Below are 9,892 nucleotides of genomic sequence, written 5' to 3' on the forward strand. Positions count from 1 at the left end.
CACAGATAAATGTGACTGTTTTTATATTGGCTCCTGGGATTCATCCATCACCCCAGGAGTCACAATGCAACAGGATCAAATTAAAGTTTTAGGTATTGTTTTTAACCAGGTCAATGATGGGAGCCCTAACTGGGATTCAGCTATAGCTAAGATGGAGAAGAAGATTTTAATGTGGAATCTTAGAAACCTTACCATGGAGGGGAAGATTTTAATAATAAAGATGGTTTTACTCCCTATTATGCTATACATTGCCATGGTATTTCCTCCATCTATTTTATACATTAAAAAAGTAACTAGAATTGTTTTTACTTTTTTATGGGGTTCAAAAATGGAGAAATTAAAGCGTGATTTTATGTACAAAAGTAGAGATAATGGCGGGAAAGATGTTCCTAACCTTTTTACTTTCTTTTACATAAAGTATTTCTGTTTCTGTTTTAAGATTATTAAATCCAATGGCATTTTTAGCTGCTTTTTAAGGTACGCTGCGGGCATGGTTTTTAAAAGATGGTTGCGCATCCCTCTGAACGCTCCGGTGCTTCTGTGTCCCCCAAAACATTATGTGGTGTTGGAAAAGACAGTCAGGCTCCTAGGTCTCCAAGATTTGGAGCCTGACATACTGGGGGACCAGAGAAAGGTATCAAAGGTCCTCAGGCGGAGTGAGGTTACCCTGGCAGTGTCCAATTTCACACAGGCAAGATCCAAAAAGGTATGGCGGAACGTGTACGGGAAGTTTCTGGCGAATGTACACAGGGATCTTGCCTGGGCAATCGTCCACCAGTGCCTCCCTACTCGTGAGTTCCAGCACAGGCGAGGACTGGTGGCGAGAGCCAAGTGCCCGAGAGATGGCTGCGGAGTGGACGAAACGGTGCTGCACATATTTTGGAACTGCCCTTTTGCACGGGAGCTTTGGAGGAAGGTAGGCCCACTTTTGAAGTGGGCCTGCGGCCTAAAAGATTTTAATCACGAATGTGTCTTTTACGGTCTTTTTAACTGCCCCAATTTTAAACAGCAGATGATCTGCTGGATGATTATTAATTGTTTTAAAAATGCCATCTGGAAAGTTAGGAACATCTTACTTTTTAAACATGATTTTATTGATGTTAAAAACTGTATAAAGCTGGCCCTGAGTGAGATGTACATCTATTACCTAAGAGACAAGAAACAGTTGGGGGCCAGCGAGGCAGCATCCATGTGGTGTCTGCCTCTATGGAACGAAATAACAGTATAATCAGTTTTTATGACATTTGTATAATGTTTTATCCTGCCATTTTTATTTTTTCTCCTTTTATTACTGGTTTTATTATTTGTATTTTAAAACTTTTGTGAACCTTTTATTATTTTGCGTTTTAAATTTTGTATGGTTTCTTATTTATTCAATAAAATTTTGTTGAAACCTTATCTGTTCTTATCAGTTTAATATCTGATACGTCCCCTATCTGGGGACCATATATTAAATGGATTTTTGAGAACGGGGGCCGATTTCGAAGCTTGCTTCCGTCGCCCTATGCATTGACCCGATATGGCAGTATCTTCGGGTACAGTGCACCACCCCCTTACAGGGTTAAAAAGAAAGATTCCTACTTTCATTGCTACCTGCTTGCTGGCTAGCCAGCTAGCCAGCCCTGTGGGCCTTGCTGCTGCTGCAGCCAATAAACAAAAGGTGGTGCTGCTGCTGCTTCTGCTGCTTCTGCTTCTGCTTGTGTCTGGCCCCTGTTGGAGCGTCCAGGCACAGGACTTCTGCTGCTGCTGACTAAATGGCCTCCTTAATTGGATCATTTGAGTAGCCAGCACACCTGTGCAGGTAGGGCATGACATGATAGGCAGCTGCCTTGATAGCGGGTGGGTGCTGAATGTTCCTAATTGACAAAATAAGATTAATGCTTATGAAGAAATATAAAATCTCATCCCTTCCCCAATATCGCGCCACACCCCTACCCCTTAATTCCCTGGTTGAACGTGATGGACATATGTCTTTTTTCGACCGTACTAACTATGTAACTATGTAACATAACATGGGGGGGGGGGGGTCTCCTGGCTGTTCACACAGGTGTGTCATTGCTGTACATTGACCATGCATTGCTTCTGTGGTATTGCAAAGGCAAAGACAAATGCTTCCAGCCATCCATTGCACTAATGGATTGGTCATCAGCTGGCTGTCTATGTCCCGCATCAATATAGACCAAAGTACAGAGGGTTAGGCTATGCTATTGTGCACCTACCTGATGCATCAGAAGGTGCGAGGCCCTTGCTAAATTCTGTGCACAGACTTTGAGATCTATGCTTTAGACTGTATCTAAACCTGCTCCAACATGGACTGACATTCTGGCCTACTTTCAGCCGATGCGACTTGTCTGTCGCTGAACAGTCGCTTTTTATGTATTCAGCACCTATGTATAATGTTGTAAAAATGCTCTAGAAGCTAAAGTCGCAGAAATGTCACACATATTTGGCCTGCAACTTTCTGTGCGACAAATTCAGACAGGAAAAATCAGTATAAATCCTTAGAAAATTATCCCCCAGTGTCTCCATCTGCTGGCGGTATTGAATAAGCATTGCTGCACTGATGGGGTATGCATTAGACGAAAAAAAAGAAGAAAAAGAAGAATAATACGCCCAGAAAAGAGGCGAAAAGGAGAAAAACGTAAAAAAACGTGAAAAAAAAGTAAGAGGAAGAGAAGGGAAAAAAAGGTGGAAATGGGTTTAAAAGTGATTTCGGCGGAGAAATATATATATATATATATATATATATATATATATATATATATATATATATATATATATGCGCACACACACACATAGATATAAACGTATTCTCCGTTGAGATATTGCAGCCGCTGCTGTGTCCAGGCCCAGGAGCCTTAGCACTGTGCTGTGATGTCACTCAATACCACTGACATCACTAGGTGTAAACAACATCTCTCCTTTGCTGTGTATGTGACTATGGAGCTGTTTGGTGATGTCGTCTATTACGGCCTTCATAGAAGCAACAGGAGATTGTTGCATCCATCTTGAACCCTCAGAACTACAGTGCTATGATGTCACTCACTTCCACAGGCCTTGCAGAGTGTAAACAACAACAACCCAGCTTTGTTGTGTATGTAACCAAAGGGATTTGTGATGTCACCTAGAACCTTCACAGCAGCGACAGCTTTATGAGGAGCATCAGCACTGCTCTGCCTGAGCAGAACCATCACCGCCATAGGTTGTCAAATAACCCGGATTTAACCCACACAGGTAAGTCCAATGGGGTGCAGGCATGTCCTCTATGCTTACAGCTTCCCGTGGGTGTTGGTTTGATACCGTTTGGGGACAGCCAAGGAGGCATCTGCAGGCAACAAAGGTAGGTGTGTGCTTGTGTGTGTGTTTCCTATGCAGATCCTAAGCCCAGTGTCACATGCAAGTAGGAGGAGTAAGAAGGGTTCCTGGCAAATCCGGGTTATGGATTGCATTTAAAAAGGCCCCGTGGGAGTGCAATGGGCCCCTGTCTTGCTGCTTAGCAATAATGGTATGGGTTTAGGTTCTGCTGTGTGTACTGGTGGTTGACTGCCCCCCAGCCCAGAGTGTGCATGGAAAATTGTCTGGCAGCCTCCCTGACAGCAAGCAGTGATAGTGCCCATGAAGGGGACCTTGTTGGGCCCGCCCCTTTCACGGTTATCGCTTCTCGGCCTTTTGGCTAAGATCAAGTGTAGTATCTGTTCTTATCAGTTTAATATCTGATACGTCCCCTATCTGGGGACCATATATTAAATGGATTTTTGAGAACGGGGGCCGATTTCGAAGCTTGCTTCCGTCGCCCTATGCATTGACCCGATATGGCAGTATCTTCGGGTACAGTGCACCACCCCCTTACAGGGTTAAAAAGAAAGATTCCTACTTTCATTGCTACCTGCTTGCTGGCTAGCCAGCTAGCCAGCCCTGTGGGCCTTGCTGCTGCTGCAGCCAATAAACAAAAGGTGGTGCTGCTGCTGCTTCTGCTGCTTCTGCTTCTGCTTGTGTCTGGCCCCTGTTGGAGCGTCCAGGCACAGGACTTCTGCTGCTGCTGACTAAATGGCCTCCTTAATTGGATCATTTGAGTAGCCAGCACACCTGTGCAGGTAGGGCATGACATGATAGGCAGCTGCCTTGATAGCGGGTGGGTGCTGAATGTTCCTAATTGACAAAATAAGATTAATGCTTATGAAGAAATATAAAATCTCATCCCTTCCCCAATATCGCGCCACACCCCTACCCCTTAATTCCCTGGTTGAACGTGATGGACATATGTCTTTTTTCGACCGTACTAACTATGTAACTATGTAACATAACATGGGGGGGGGGGGGGTCTCCTGGCTGTTCACACAGGTGTGTCATTGCTGTACATTGACCATGCATTGCTTCTGTGGTATTGCAAAGGCAAAGACAAATGCTTCCAGCCATCCATTGCACTAATGGATTGGTCATCAGCTGGCTGTCTATGTCCCGCATCAATATAGACCAAAGTACAGAGGGTTAGGCTATGCTATTGTGCACCTACCTGATGCATCAGAAGGTGCGAGGCCCTTGCTAAATTCTGTGCACAGACTTTGAGATCTATGCTTTAGACTGTATCTAAACCTGCTCCAACATGGACTGACATTCTGGCCTACTTTCAGCCGATGCGACTTGTCTGTCGCTGAACAGTCGCTTTTTATGTATTCAGCACCTATGTATAATGTTGTAAAAATGCTCTAGAAGCTAAAGTCGCAGAAATGTCACACATATTTGGCCTGCAACTTTCTGTGCGACAAATTCAGACAGGAAAAATCAGTATAAATCCTTAGAAAATTATCCCCCAGTGTCTCCATCTGCTGGCGGTATTGAATAAGCATTGCTGCACTGATGGGGTATGCATTAGACGAAAAAAAAGAAGAAAAAGAAGAATAATACGCCCAGAAAAGAGGCGAAAAGGAGAAAAACGTAAAAAAACGTGAAAAAAAAGTAAGAGGAAGAGAAGGGAAAAAAAGGTGGAAATGGGTTTAAAAGTGATTTCGGCGGAGAAATATATATATATATATATATATATATATATATATATATATATATGCGCACACACACACATAGATATAAACGTATTCTCCGTTGAGATATTGCAGCCGCTGCTGTGTCCAGGCCCAGGAGCCTTAGCACTGTGCTGTGATGTCACTCAATACCACTGACATCACTAGGTGTAAACAACATCTCTCCTTTGCTGTGTATGTGACTATGGAGCTGTTTGGTGATGTCGTCTATTACGGCCTTCATAGAAGCAACAGGAGATTGTTGCATCCATCTTGAACCCTCAGAACTACAGTGCTATGATGTCACTCACTTCCACAGGCCTTGCAGAGTGTAAACAACAACAACCCAGCTTTGTTGTGTATGTAACCAAAGGGATTTGTGATGTCACCTAGAACCTTCACAGCAGCGACAGCTTTATGAGGAGCATCAGCACTGCTCTGCCTGAGCAGAACCATCACCGCCATAGGTTGTCAAATAACCCGGATTTAACCCACACAGGTAAGTCCAATGGGGTGCAGGCATGTCCTCTATGCTTACAGCTTCCCGTGGGTGTTGGTTTGATACCGTTTGGGGACAGCCAAGGAGGCATCTGCAGGCAACAAAGGTAGGTGTGTGCTTGTGTGTGTGTTTCCTATGCAGATCCTAAGCCCAGTGTCACATGCAAGTAGGAGGAGTAAGAAGGGTTCCTGGCAAATCCGGGTTATGGATTGCATTTAAAAAGGCCCCGTGGGAGTGCAATGGGCCCCTGTCTTGCTGCTTAGCAATAATGGTATGGGTTTAGGTTCTGCTGTGTGTACTGGTGGTTGACTGCCCCCCAGCCCAGAGTGTGCATGGAAAATTGTCTGGCAGCCTCCCTGACAGCAAGCAGTGATAGTGCCCATGAAGGGGACCTTGTTGGGCCCGCCCCTTTCACGGTTATCGCTTCTCGGCCTTTTGGCTAAGATCAAGTGTAGTATCTGTTCTTATCAGTTTAATATCTGATACGTCCCCTATCTGGGGACCATATATTAAATGGATTTTTGAGAACGGGGGCCGATTTCGAAGCTTGCTTCCGTCGCCCTATGCATTGACCCGATATGGCAGTATCTTCGGGTACAGTGCACCACCCCCTTACAGGGTTAAAAAGAAAGATTCCTACTTTCATTGCTACCTGCTTGCTGGCTAGCCAGCTAGCCAGCCCTGTGGGCCTTGCTGCTGCTGCAGCCAATAAACAAAAGGTGGTGCTGCTGCTGCTTCTGCTGCTTCTGCTTCTGCTTGTGTCTGGCCCCTGTTGGAGCGTCCAGGCACAGGACTTCTGCTGCTGCTGACTAAATGGCCTCCTTAATTGGATCATTTGAGTAGCCAGCACACCTGTGCAGGTAGGGCATGACATGATAGGCAGCTGCCTTGATAGCGGGTGGGTGCTGAATGTTCCTAATTGACAAAATAAGATTAATGCTTATGAAGAAATATAAATCTCATCCCTTCCCCAATATCGCGCCACACCCCTACCCCTTAATTCCTGGTTGAACGTGATGGACATATGTCTTTTTTCGACCGTACTAACTATGTAACTATGTAACATAACATGGGGGGGGGGGGTCTCCTGGCTGTTCACACAGGTGTGTCATTGCTGTACATTGACCATGCATTGCTTCTGTGGTATTGCAAAGGCAAAGACAAATGCTTCCAGCCATCCATTGCACTAATGGATTGGTCATCAGCTGGCTGTCTATGTCCCGCATCAATATAGACCAAAGTACAGAGGGTTAGGCTATGCTATTGTGCACCTACCTGATGCATCAGAAGGTGCGAGGCCCTTGCTAAATTCTGTGCACAGACTTTGAGATCTATGCTTTAGACTGTATCTAAACCTGCTCCAACATGGACTGACATTCTGGCCTACTTTCAGCCGATGCGACTTGTCTGTCGCTGAACAGTCGCTTTTTATGTATTCAGCACCTATGTATAATGTTGTAAAAATGCTCTAGAAGCTAAAGTCGCAGAAATGTCACACATATTTGGCCTGCAACTTCTGTGCGACAAATTCAGACAGGAAAAATCAGTATAAATCCTTAGAAAATTATCCCCCAGTGTCTCCATCTGCTGGCGGTATTGAATAAGCATTGCTGCACTGATGGGGTATGCATTAGACGAAAAAAAAGAAGAAAAAGAAGAATAATACGCCCAGAAAAGAGGCGAAAAGGAGAAAAAACGTAAAAAAACGTGAAAAAAAAAGTAAGAGGAAGAGAAGGGAAAAAAAAGGTGGAAATGGTTTAAAAGTGATTTCGGCGGAGAAATATATATATATATATATATATATATATATATATATATATATATATGCGCACACACACACATAGATATAAACGTATTCTCCGTTGAGATATTGCAGCCGCTGCTGTGTCCAGGCCCAGGAGCCTTAGCACTGTGCTGTGATGTCACTCAATACCACTGACATCACTAGGTGTAATACAACATCAACATCTCTCCTTTGCTGTGTATGTGACTATGGAGCTGTTTGGTGATGTCGTCTATTACGGCCTTCATAGAAGCAACAGGAGATTGTTGCATCCATCTTGAACCCTCAGAACTACAGTGCTATGATGTCACTCACTTCCACAGGCCTTGCAGAGTGTAAACAACAACAACCCAGCTTTGTTGTGTATGTAACCAAAGGGATTTGTGATGTCACCTAGAACCTTCACAGCAGCGACAGCTTTATGAGGAGCATCAGCACTGCTCTGCCTGAGCAGAACCATCACCGCCATAGGTTGTCAAATAACCCGGATTTAACCCACACAGGTAAGTCCAATGGGGTGCAGGCATGTCCTCTATGCTTACAGCTTCCCGTGGGTGTTGGTTTGATACCGTTTGGGGACAGCCAAGGAGGCATCTGCAGGCAACAAAGGTAGGTGTGTGCTTGTGTGTGTGTTTCCTATGCAGATCCTAAGCCCAGTGTCACATGCAAGTAGGAGGAGTAAGAAGGGTTCCTGGCAAATCCGGGTTATGGATTGCATTTAAAAAGGCCCCGTGGGAGTGCAATGGGCCCCTGTCTTGCTGCTTAGCAATAATGGTATGGGTTTAGGTTCTGCTGTGTGTACTGGTGGTTGACTGCCCCCCAGCCCAGAGTGTGCATGGAAAATTGTCTGGCAGCCTCCCTGACAGCAAGCAGTGATAGTGCCCATGAAGGGGACCTTGTTGGGCCCGCCCCTTTCACGGTTATCGCTTCTCGGCCTTTTGGCTAAGATCAAGTGTAGTATCTGTTCTTATCAGTTTAATATCTGATACGTCCCCTATCTGGGGACCATATATTAAATGGATTTTTGAGAACGGGGGCCGATTTCGAAGCTTGCTTCCGTCGCCCTATGCATTGACCCGATATGGCAGTATCTTCGGGTACAGTGCACCACCCCCTTACAGGGTTAAAAAGAAAGATTCCTACTTTCATTGCTACCTGCTTGCTGGCTAGCCAGCTAGCCAGCCCTGTGGGCCTTGCTGCTGCTGCAGCCAATAAACAAAAGGTGGTGCTGCTGCTGCTTCTGCTGCTTCTGCTTCTGCTTGTGTCTGGCCCCTGTTGGAGCGTCCAGGCACAGGACTTCTGCTGCTGCTGACTAAATGGCCTCCTTAATTGGATCATTTGAGTAGCCAGCACACCTGTGCAGGTAGGGCATGACATGATAGGCAGCTGCCTTGATAGCGGGTGGGTGCTGAATGTTCCTAATTGACAAAATAAGATTAATGCTTATGAAGAAATATAAAATCTCATCCCTTCCCCAATATCGCGCCACACCCCTACCCCTTAATTCCCTGGTTGAACGTGATGGACATATGTCTTTTTTCGACCGTACTAACTATGTAACTATGTAACATAACATGGGGGGGGGGGGGGTCTCCTGGCTGTTCACACAGGTGTGTCATTGCTGTACATTGACCATGCATTGCTTCTGTGGTATTGCAAAGGCAAAGACAAATGCTTCCAGCCATCCATTGCACTAATGGATTGGTCATCAGCTGGCTGTCTATGTCCCGCATCAATATAGACCAAAGTACAGAGGGTTAGGCTATGCTATTGTGCACCTACCTGATGCATCAGAAGGTGCGAGGCCCTTGCTAAATTCTGTGCACAGACTTTGAGATCTATGCTTTAGACTGTATCTAAACCTGCTCCAACATGGACTGACATTCTGGCCTACTTTCAGCCGATGCGACTTGTCTGTCGCTGAACAGTCGCTTTTTATGTATTCAGCACCTATGTATAATGTTGTAAAAATGCTCTAGAAGCTAAAGTCGCAGAAATGTCACACATATTTGGCCTGCAACTTTCTGTGCGACAAATTCAGACAGGAAAAATCAGTATAAATCCTTAGAAAATTATCCCCCAGTGTCTCCATCTGCTGGCGGTATTGAATAAGCATTGCTGCACTGATGGGGTATGCATTAGACGAAAAAAAAGAAGAAAAAGAAGAATAATACGCCCAGAAAAGAGGCGAAAAGGAGAAAAACGTAAAAAAACGTGAAAAAAAAGTAAGAGGAAGAGAAGGGAAAAAAAGGTGGAAATGGGTTTAAAAGTGATTTCGGCGGAGAAATATATATATATATATATATATATATATATATATATATATATATATATGCGCACACACACACATAGATATAAACGTATTCTCCGTTGAGATATTGCAGCCGCTGCTGTGTCCAGGCCCAGGAGCCTTAGCACTGTGCTGTGATGTCACTCAATACCACTGACATCACTAGGTGTAAACAACATCTCTCCTTTGCTGTGTATGTGACTATGGAGCTGTTTGGTGATGTCGTCTATTACGGCCTTCATAGAAGCAACAGGAGATTGTTGCATCCATCTTGAACCCTCAGAACTACAGTGCTATGATGTCAC

At 44.8% G+C, this 9,892-nt stretch overlaps 4 non-coding genes across 4 annotated transcripts; all 4 read left to right on the forward strand.

The window, feature by feature from the left end:
* Nucleotides 1-1,365: 1,365 nt before the first annotated feature.
* On the forward strand, nucleotides 1,366-1,551 carry LOC130308279 (U2 spliceosomal RNA). Its single transcript, XR_008857268.1, has one exon. It is a non-coding gene; the product is annotated as a U2 spliceosomal RNA (small nuclear RNA).
* A 2,102-nt stretch (nucleotides 1,552-3,653) lies between these two features.
* Nucleotides 3,654-3,844, forward strand: LOC130308276 (U2 spliceosomal RNA). Its single transcript, XR_008857265.1, has one exon. It is a non-coding gene; the product is annotated as a U2 spliceosomal RNA (small nuclear RNA).
* Nucleotides 3,845-5,933: 2,089 nt separating this feature from the next.
* LOC130308277 (U2 spliceosomal RNA) lies at nucleotides 5,934-6,124 on the forward strand. The gene has a single exon (XR_008857266.1). It is a non-coding gene; the product is annotated as a U2 spliceosomal RNA (small nuclear RNA).
* A 2,095-nt stretch (nucleotides 6,125-8,219) lies between these two features.
* Nucleotides 8,220-8,410, forward strand: LOC130308278 (U2 spliceosomal RNA). The gene has a single exon (XR_008857267.1). It is a non-coding gene; the product is annotated as a U2 spliceosomal RNA (small nuclear RNA).
* The last annotated feature ends 1,482 nt before the right edge of the window (nucleotides 8,411-9,892 follow it).

Source organism: Hyla sarda, unplaced genomic scaffold, assembly GCF_029499605.1.
Source record: "Hyla sarda isolate aHylSar1 unplaced genomic scaffold, aHylSar1.hap1 scaffold_1472, whole genome shotgun sequence".
NCBI lineage: Eukaryota > Metazoa > Chordata > Amphibia > Anura > Hylidae > Hyla > Hyla sarda.